We start from the raw sequence: 9,982 nt of genomic DNA, 5'->3' as shown, positions 1-9,982 counted from the left end.
CCATGCCCACTGCTGCAATCATTGCTGGGGGATTTTACATGAACAAAGCTGTGTTTTACTGAATAGAAACCAGTTTGAATTGCTGCTGCTAGATTTTCAGAGCAGCATAAGAACAAAGAGGAAGAGCAGACCATTCGGTCCCTCTAAAGATTCTGGATCAAAGCTGATCTGACTGTGGTTTTGACTCTGCTTCCCTCCCCATCACCAGATGATGATTGACTGTCTTGGCCATGAACAATCTATCTACTTCTCCATCAACCATAGCCAATGACGGTCACCATGCTTTCAATCAACGGGAAAGATTAAATGGAAATTAAATGAGATTTGGGGCTATTCCAATTGACAACAGGACCATCTCCTACACCAAAGCTACACTGCAGGTATCTCTCTCCTTTATAAAAACCGAAAGAACTGCGGATGCTGTAAATTAGAAACAAAAACAGAAGCTGCTGGAAAAGGTCAGTAGGTCTGGCAGCATCTGTTCTGAAATGTTAGCTCTGATTTCCCCTCACAGATGCTGCCAGACCTGCTGAGCTTTTCCAGCAACTTCTGTTTTTATCTCTCTCCTTCACTTGACCCTATCACAACTTCCTACATTCAAAGAAAATCTTTACTGATTCATTTTTCCAATTAACAATCACACCAGTCATATTTATTTCCTTCTCCCCACAGTTTGCTTCTGCTGTTCAGTTGATGAACTTCTCATTTTTTCAACTCAATAGTTCCAATGTTCTCCATCTGATCTCCCACTCCATGAACCAGAACTCACACAAACCTATCTCCTGTAACTCACATGTAAATCCATCAGCTCCGTGATCAGTTACCTGCATGGGCTTTTAGTCCAGCAAACAACTCCATGTTAATGCCCCCTCCAACATTTCCACCATCCGAGATCTCCAAGTTGTTCAATTCTCAGCTCCATCACAGTCTGGATTTGGACCTGTCCATCATTCATGGCCACTGAGTTCTGGAATTACCTCCCTCAATCTCGCCATCTCCCTCTTCCTCTCCATAAAACTATAAAACCATAAGAAATAGGAACAGGAGTAGGCTATTCAGCCCCTTGAACCTGCATACCATTCCCTAGGAGCATGGCTGATCCAACACTCCTCATGTCCACTTTCCTGCACTTTCCTGTCATCCTTGATTGCACTGCTGATCAAGAATCTATCTATCTCAGCCTTAATAACTCTGTCCTGACATCTCTCTGTGGCAAGGAGTTCCAAAAACTCATAATCCTCTGAGAGAAGAAATTCCTCCTCATCTCAGTCTGAAATTGGCACCCCTTTATTCTGAGACAATGCCCTCTGGTGCTAGACTCTCCCATCGGGGAAACATCCTCTCAACATTTACCCTGTCAAGCCCCTTAAGAATCCAATACGTTTCAATAAGATCACCACCCCCCATTCTTCTAAACTCCAGTGAGCAGAGTCCCAACCTGTTTAGCCTTTGCTCGTAAAATGATTCCTCCATACTGGGGATCATCCTAGTGAACCTTCTCTGAACTGCCTTCAATAAGCAAAGGGATCAAACCCATTCACAGTACTCCTTCAAATCAGTCTGAGGTGAGGCCAGGGTTTTGGAGAAATGCCTTCACTCTGAGGATTGCAAATATTTGGAACTCTGCACCCAGAGGCCAGCGACGACTGAGAACCTTTACCTTTTGGGCGAGTAATCCAGAGGCCCAGAGGGACATGGGTTCAAATCCCACAACAACAGCTTGTGGAATATAAATTTGATTAATAAAAATCTGGAATGTTAGCTAGTGTCAGTGATGGCGACCACAAGAGAATTATCAGATTGTTGTAGAAACTCTCCTGGTTCTCTAATGTCCCTCTATGGAAGGAAACTACCATCCTTACCCGGTCTGGCCCACATGTGACTCCAGGAACACAGCAATGGGTTGGCTTTCAAACAAATTTTTTTCTTTAACCATTGAGACAATTTGCCTAAAAGCACTATCCCTTTGTGATAGGTATCACTTAACGTAGAGTATTGAACATAGAACAGTGCAGCACAGGAACAGGCCCTTCGGCCCACCATGTCTGTGCCAACCATGATGCTATTCTAAACTAATCCCATCTGCCTGCACATGGTCTATTCCCTGACTTTTCATGTAACTGTCCAAATGCTCCTTAAATATTGCTATTTTATCTGCTTCTGCCACTTCCCCTGGCAGTGCGTTCCAGGCACCTACCACCCTCTGTGTAAAAGAAACTTGCCTCACACATCTCCTTTATCCCCTTTTCAGCTTAAACCTATCCCGCCTCGTATTTGACATTTCCACCCTGTGAAAGAGACTCTGACTATCCATCCTATTCTCGCCTCTCATAATTTTATACACTTCTATCAGGTCACCCCTCAGCCTCCAAAGTTCTAGCGAAAACAATCCAAGTTTGTCCAACCTCTCCTTATAGCTCTGAGCTCTGAGGAAGGGTCACTAGACCTGAAACGTTAACTCTGATTTCTCACCACAGATGCTACCAGATCTGCTGAGCTTTTCCAGCAATTACCATTTTTGTTTCTGATTTACTGCATCCACAGTTCTTTCGGTTCTCCTTGTAGCTAGTACACTCAATCCAGGTTCTGGTAAACCTCTTCTGCAGCCTCCCGAAAGCCTCTGCATCCTTCCTGTAGAGTGGGGACTTAATTCAAATCTCTGTGGGTGAGGGTCTAAAGATTTTGATTTAGTGCATGGGCTTCAACCAAGAGTGAACTTATAACACAGCATTTTTGCCATCACGTCAATGTAAAACCTACAGTCAGGCAGTATCATTGTGAGAAAAACGTTCTAAATTAAGATCCCAGTGACCTGCCAGTTTTAAAGTTGACAAACCAAATTGAGATAATTGGAGCTGTCAAATCTCAATCATTTCTGGTCAAGCTCACTTACTCTTAATTCAAAAATATTGACCTTGCTTTCACTACATCTCAAGTAAAGGCAGTTGTCATTTTTTTTATTATGCTGTGGTATCAAAGATACTTGTGGCATTTCTCAGACATGCTTTGGGAAATTTTCTTCTGAGTCATTCACAATAAAAATAATTCTGAGTGAAATTTTGTCTAATCTAAAAGGATAAAAAGCAGGAGCAGGAGTTGGGAGGCTATTCAGCCCCTTGAAGTAGTCAATGCTTCAACCAGTGGATCATGATTGACCTTCTACCTCGACCCTATCATACCCTGACCCCTTCTCCCTCCATCCCCTATATCCCTGGATCGCCTGGTATTTGAAAACCTATTTATCTCTGCATTGAATCTATTCATTGACAGATGATCTACAAGCTGCACAGAGTTGGGAATTCCAAAGATTCAAAAATAATTTCTCCTCATTCCAGGAAGAGATAGGTAATCCCAAAACTGGGGTCCTTACTTTAAGTTACTAACCAGTACTGCACTGTAGTCCATCACAAGTAAACCATTGTCCAGAGAATTGTTTATTTCTTGGGGAGTTGTTTATTTGGCAGTTGCTGACCAGAACCTGAGCACAGTTACAATACAAGGAGGCCATTCAGCCCACCATCCATGTACTGGCCCTCTGCAAGAGTGAATCACCCAGTCCCACTCTCCTGCCCTTTCCCCACATCTAAGTTTCTTTTCAAGTTTTATTTTTAATTCATTCACAAAATGTGTGCATCACGTTGGGTCGAAATTTATGCCAATCCCTAATTGTCTTCAAGACCAGAGGTCAATGTACCTCATGCTGGGATAAACGCGCTGGCTGATCTCCTGACTCTTCAAAAGCTCTAAGTCTGCTTTCCAATCTCAGTGCAATCATCTCCCTCTCTCAGCCCCTTAGGGAACCGTCTCCTCTCTAATATCCTTCAGTGTTAATGAAGACTGAAATTAAAAACTTATTTAATATGTCAGCCATTATTCACTCCCATCTACAAATTGACATTCCTTCCCTCTTGAGAGTTTAACCTCCCTGCTAACAATCTTCTTTCTCCTAAGGTTTTTGTACAAGTTCATCACTACTCCTCTCAGTTTTTGTTTTAAATATTCTGTTTTATTTAATGGAACAGGTTTCACATCCACTTCCTCTAAGGTATCTTTTCAGTACCACATCAGTGCACAGATTTAATGCAATGATATTTCATTAAAAGCTATCACCTTCCCCATTGTATATTGTATATACCTCATTATATATTGTATTACTTATTGTATATACCTCACCATAAATTGTATGTTATATATTGGATAGAACTCATTATGCATTACATGTTATATTTTGCATATACCACATTACTTGGTTTTCTAACAGATTTTATTGACAGGAGTTTGTTTATTTCTCTGCTATCACAATATGAATGGCCTCATGCCTACAGCTCAGCTTCTGTTTGATCAGAGTCCACACCCAGGTTTGACCAATCAAGCACAGTGAGAACAGATCAGTGACCAGTCCTATAAAAACCACCGCAGAATGACCGAAGCTGACACCCCGCACCCCAAACTCCTACCATTGCTTCATCTCCTTGACAACCAGGTTTCTGGTCACCTGTACCAATAGGTTCTTTAATGAGATTAACCTTTTTCAGATGACCCCCTGCACACCATCACTCCCCTGCTGTCAGATGTCTCCATGGTGATAGTGATCTATAAATGTTGTAATTGGTTAAACAGCAAGATGGTGGAGAGGGCAGGTTAGATAGTGTTCGGGTTTCTGACCCATCCACACCCTTTCAGCTGGGTGGCCACATCCTTCTTTTTTAAAAATTCTTACTTAATATTATTAATTTCTTAATTTCACCTCGTGTATCAAATTCATCTTTTCTTCTGTCAACGGCTGAGGTGCAACAGTTACGGTTGGACAGCCCCAGGTCCTCGGCGATTTCGACAGGCCCCTGGTCCTTGGCAGTTTTGAGAGACCACAGGTCCTCAACCATTTCGACAGGCCCCTGGTCTTTGGGCAGTTTTGAGAGACCACGGGTCGTCATCAGTTTTGACAGGCCCCTAGTCGCCAGCGGTTTCGACAGGCCCCTGGTCGTCAGCAGTTTCAACAGGCCTCAATCCTTGGCAGTGTCAATGGGCCCCTGGTCCTTGGTGGTTTTGACAGCCCTGGGTCCTCGATGGTTTCAACATGCCCCAGTCTTCGGCAATGGCTGATTCGTGAAACCAAGAGGCCTTGGAAAGAAGAAAAAGCGATATTTGTCTTAAGTTTGTCTCATTTTTTAAAATATATATAATTTATGTAATTATACACAAATTGCCATATTTTCACAAATACAAGTAACAGTAAATTTCTGTCTATCCTCAGACAATGTTGTACTCCTGGTATCACCTGAGGTTTCTCGTTCTCTCTCTGTCAGAAATAAAGCTTCCGAGATTGTAAAAGCTTTCCTTCTCTTTTTTGGTTGCTGACTGTTATGGGATCTCTTTAGTATTTTTCCCTGTAAACAGGTTTCACTCCTGTTTCTGGGTGAGGATTGGATGGCATTAGAACCTCACGCTTTAAATAAAATTGGGCGTAGGGTCTGAACAGCCAAACCCAGACAAATTGTGGGGAATGCAGACAGGGAGGTCAGTAGGTCAGGTATTGATTTATATTAAATACACTAAGACAGGCAGCTAAAAGGCATTAAACACTTAGAGCAATTAGACAGGGAGACTGCACAGCCATTGGACACCGTGGGCGTTCCATGGCATTGTCATTCCACAAAACCAAATTTTAATTTGGATTTTTAAGTTCCAGTTGGACATTCTTCATTTTCACATCTCTTTAATAGGGCTGTCATTTTGGACAATTGAATTCTGAAGAAGGGTCACTGGACCTGAAACGTTAACTCTGCTTTGTCTCCACAGATGCTGCCAGACTTGCTGAGCTTCTCCAACAATTTCTGTTTTTGTTTGTGGTCGATTGATTTATTGGGTTTACTTCAGCTTTCAATGATTTTGCTTCAAAGTTGTACAAAAGAAAGCTAGTGGGGGAGTGGGGGGGGTGGGTTCTGGGTGAAAACAACAAATGTTGGGAGATCACAATGGATCAGGCAGCATCCATGTAGAGAGAGCAAGCTAACGTTTTGAGTCTAAATGACTCTTCATCAGAGTCGGGAGGGTTTGGGTGTTAGGGTAGAGGAGATAAACAGATGTAACACTGTGTGCACAAGTCCTGCCCTGATTTGCCTTTCCAAAATGCAGCATCTCACATTTATCTATTGGCCCATCTGATCAAGATCCTGTTGTACTCTGGAGGTAACCTTCTTCGCTGTCCACTATTCCTCCAATTTTAACGTCATCTGCAAACTTACTAACCATACCTCCTATGTTCACATCCAAATGTCAAAAAGCAGTGGACCCAGCACTGATTCTTGTGGCACCCCAATGGTCACAGGCCTCCAGTCTGAAAAGCAACCCTCCACCATCACCCTCTGTCTCTTACCTTCGAGCCAGTTCTGTATCCAAGTGGCTAGTGTTCCCTGCATTCCACGTGATCTAACCTTGGTAACCAGCCTACCATGCAGAACATTGTCAAACAATCTTGTTAGCTTTTATTTTTATTTTCTTAACTTATGCTACATCTATCTGTAATGTAGTGTAACCTGTTTCTTTATTTTCCCTATTTTTTACTTAACGTTTGTACGTAGGTGCTGAATACCTAAGATGCTGCCTTGTGTTGGTGACATTATGCCTTTTCACTGTGCCCCTGTTCTTTTGTAATTTGAGTGCATGTGACAATAAACCTAAATCTAATTATAATCCGAATTAGCAAGCTACGATCAGGGAATGCCTTCCCAAAGGAGCTTTCCCAGGCAGTCAGTCACTTTTTTGTTCCTTCACGAGATGTGGGTATTGCTGCCTGGATCAGTATTTATTGCCTGTCTCTAGTCGCCCTTGAGAAGGTGGGGGTGAGCTGCCTTCTTGAACCGCTGCATTCCATGGGGTGTGGGGACTCCCACAGAATCATTGACAATGGGAGTTCCAGGATTTTGACCCAGTGACAGTGAGGAACAGGTAATGTATTCCCAAGTCAAGGTGATGAGTGGCTCAGAGAGATATGACAAGGGGTGGTGTTCCCATGTATCTGCTGCCCTTGTCCTTCAAAGTGGTAAAGGCTTGTAAGGCACTGTTGAAGGAGCTTTGGTGAATTTCTTGTAGATAGTACACACTGCTGCTACTGAGCATTGGTGGTGGAGGGAATGGATGCTTGTGGATGTAGTGCCAATCAGGTGGGCTGCTTTTTCTGGATGGTATCAAGCTTCTTGAGTGTTTATGGAGCTGCACTCATCCAGGTAAGTGGGGAGTATTCCATCACATCCGTGTGCCTTGTAGATGGTGGACAGGCTGTGGGGAGTCAGGAGGAGAGTTACTAACTACAATAAACAGACACAGCACAATGGAAGGGGGAAGAGCAGAGATCTGGGGACTATGGGCTGGGGAGGAGTGCAGTAATGGGAAAAGCAGCCCCAAGGTTCACCTTCTGGGCTTCTTCCTTCTGGTCAGGACTGGGCAGGCAGGGAGGGCGTGGGAGACTCTATTGGGTGGATTGGGCGGAACTAGACCCTCTACTCTGCTCACAGAGATACACACATTAAAACAGGACCTCGCTGTGATCTTACACCGAGCTGAAAAATTAACTCCATTTCTCTCCAAAGATGCTGCCTGACTGACTGAGCATTTCCACCCTCTTCTTGTTCTCCTTCCAGTATTTCACTCAGACAAAGGGCAGAACCATAGGACCATAAGATAAAGGAGCAGAATTAGTCTGTTTGGCCCATCAAGTCTGCTGTGCCATTCAATCATGGCTGATATGTTTCTCAACCCAATTCTCCTGCCTTCTCCCTGTAATCCCTGATACCCTTACTAATCAAGAACCTTTATATCTCTCTCTTAAATACTTGGCCTCCACAGCCCTCTGTGGCAATGAGTTCCAAGAAGTGGCAGATTCACCACCTTCTGGCTGAATAAATTCCTCCTCACGTCAGTTCTAAAGGGTTGTCCCTTCACTCTAAAGCTGCGCCCACAGCTTCTAATGTCTCCTACTTGTGGAAACATCCTCTATATGTCCACTCTATCCAGGCCTCTCAGTATTCTGTAAGTTCCGATGAGATCTGCACCCCATCCTTCTAAACTCCATTGAGTACAGACCCAGAGTCCTCAACTGCTTCTTCATCCCAAACATCATTTTTATAGACCTCCTCTGAGCCTCCTCCAAGGTCAACACATTCTTCCTTAGATAAGGGGCCCAAAATATTCTAAATGTGGTCTGACCAGAGCCTTACACAGTCTTAGCAGTACATCCCTGCTGTTATATTCTAGCCCTCTTGAAATGAATGCTAGCATTGCATTTGCTTTCCTAACTGCCAATGAAACCTATACGTTAACCTTAAGAGCATCCTGAACTAGGACGCCTAATTCCCTTTGTGTTTCAGATTTCTGAAGCTTTTCCTCATTTAGGAAATAGTTTACACCTCTATTCTCCCCACCAAAGTGCCTAACCTCATACTTTCCCACATTATATTCCATCGGCCACTTCTTTGTCCACTCGCCTAGCCTGTCCAAGTCCTTCTGCAGCATCACTGCTTCCTCAACACTACATGTACCTCCATCTATCTTTGTGTCAGCTGAAAACTGAGCAACAATGTCCTCAGTTGCTTCATCCAGATTGTTAATGTATAACGCGAATGGTTGTGGTCCCAACACTGACCCCTGCAGAAATCCACTAGTCACCAGTGCCATCCTGAAAAAGACCCCTTTATCCCCGCTCTCTGTAGATGGTGGACAAGCTTTGGACAGTCAGGAGGTGATTTACTCATCGCAGTAGAGGATCATGCCCACTAGCTCTCCATTGTCCAACTCGCTTGTCAAAAGGGGATACAGTAACTCCAAAGTGGGATTGGCAAATTGAGCTGCTCCAGCTATTTTTGCTTCCAGCAGGAGGCAGTGGTGGACATGGAAGGGCTGAAACCAGGGCCTGGGTCAGTGATCAACTTTGTTCAAATGTCAGAACTTGTGGTCTATCCAGGGGCCCACAGAGAAAGCCCACTGCAATTCAAAGAGAATCTCACTGCTGTTTGTTTTGTAAATATAGCCTCCCCCTTTTCTGCTGGTTTCTTGTTGCCTAGGGAACCACTTAAGCCTTTGTAGGGAACCGTTTGACTGTTAGGTTGAGAGTGCGGAGTGTACTTACTTAGTGTAGGGCAAAGAGAAAGGTTTTCAAAATAGTTGTCCCTCCTGCAAGGCCCTGTTGAAAAACTCTTACAAGTAACAAATTGTAGGCTCCATTGCTTCCTGTCTTCTTAGGCTCCACTGTGAGTTTCTTCAGCTCTTCATCCAAGAGTCCCATATCCAGAGGTTCCCCAGTTTCCTCTGACGCTGAACACTTGTGAACCCCATCTTCTGGAAATCCTTCACCGATCCCCACTATCACTCTCCATCACCCTAGAAACGTTTCTTCACTCAGAGGGGAGTGAACCTGTGGAATTCTCTACAGCACGCTGTGGAGGCCAAATCGCTGAATATATTCAAGAAAGAGATTGATTTTGTTGAGTTTCTAAAGGCACCAAGGCATATGGAGAACAAGCGGGAATATGACACTGAGATGGAGGATCAGCTCAATCATATTGAATGGTGAAGCAGGCTCGAATGGCTGAATGGCCTACTCCTGCTGTATTTTCTATACTTCTATGTTAAGACCTTTCCTTGAAGCATACACTGGTAACCCAGAGATCCCAGCTAATGTTCAAGGGACATAGGTTCAAATCCCACCAAAGCAGATGATGGCACTTGAATTCAGTAAAAATTTGCAATTAAAAGCTAATCTAATGGTGACCAAGTAAACATTAACGATTGACATAAAACTCCACCTGTTTCAGTAATGTTCTTTAGGGATGGAAATCTGCTATCCTTACCGGGTCTGCCCAGACCCAGACACTTAAATGCCCTCTGTAATGTCCAAGGAAACCACTCGATTAAAGGGCAATTAGGGATGAGCAACAAATGTTGCCTCTCACCTGACCTTCAGCCCAGGATAGTTATACATGTGCAT

The sequence above is a fragment of the Rhincodon typus genome, chromosome 9, assembly GCF_021869965.1.
Source record: "Rhincodon typus isolate 14 chromosome 9, sRhiTyp1.1, whole genome shotgun sequence".
Taxonomy (NCBI): domain Eukaryota; kingdom Metazoa; phylum Chordata; class Chondrichthyes; order Orectolobiformes; family Rhincodontidae; genus Rhincodon; species Rhincodon typus.
The sequence above is the reverse complement of the archived record's forward strand: the minus strand, read 5'-3'. Positions refer to the sequence as shown.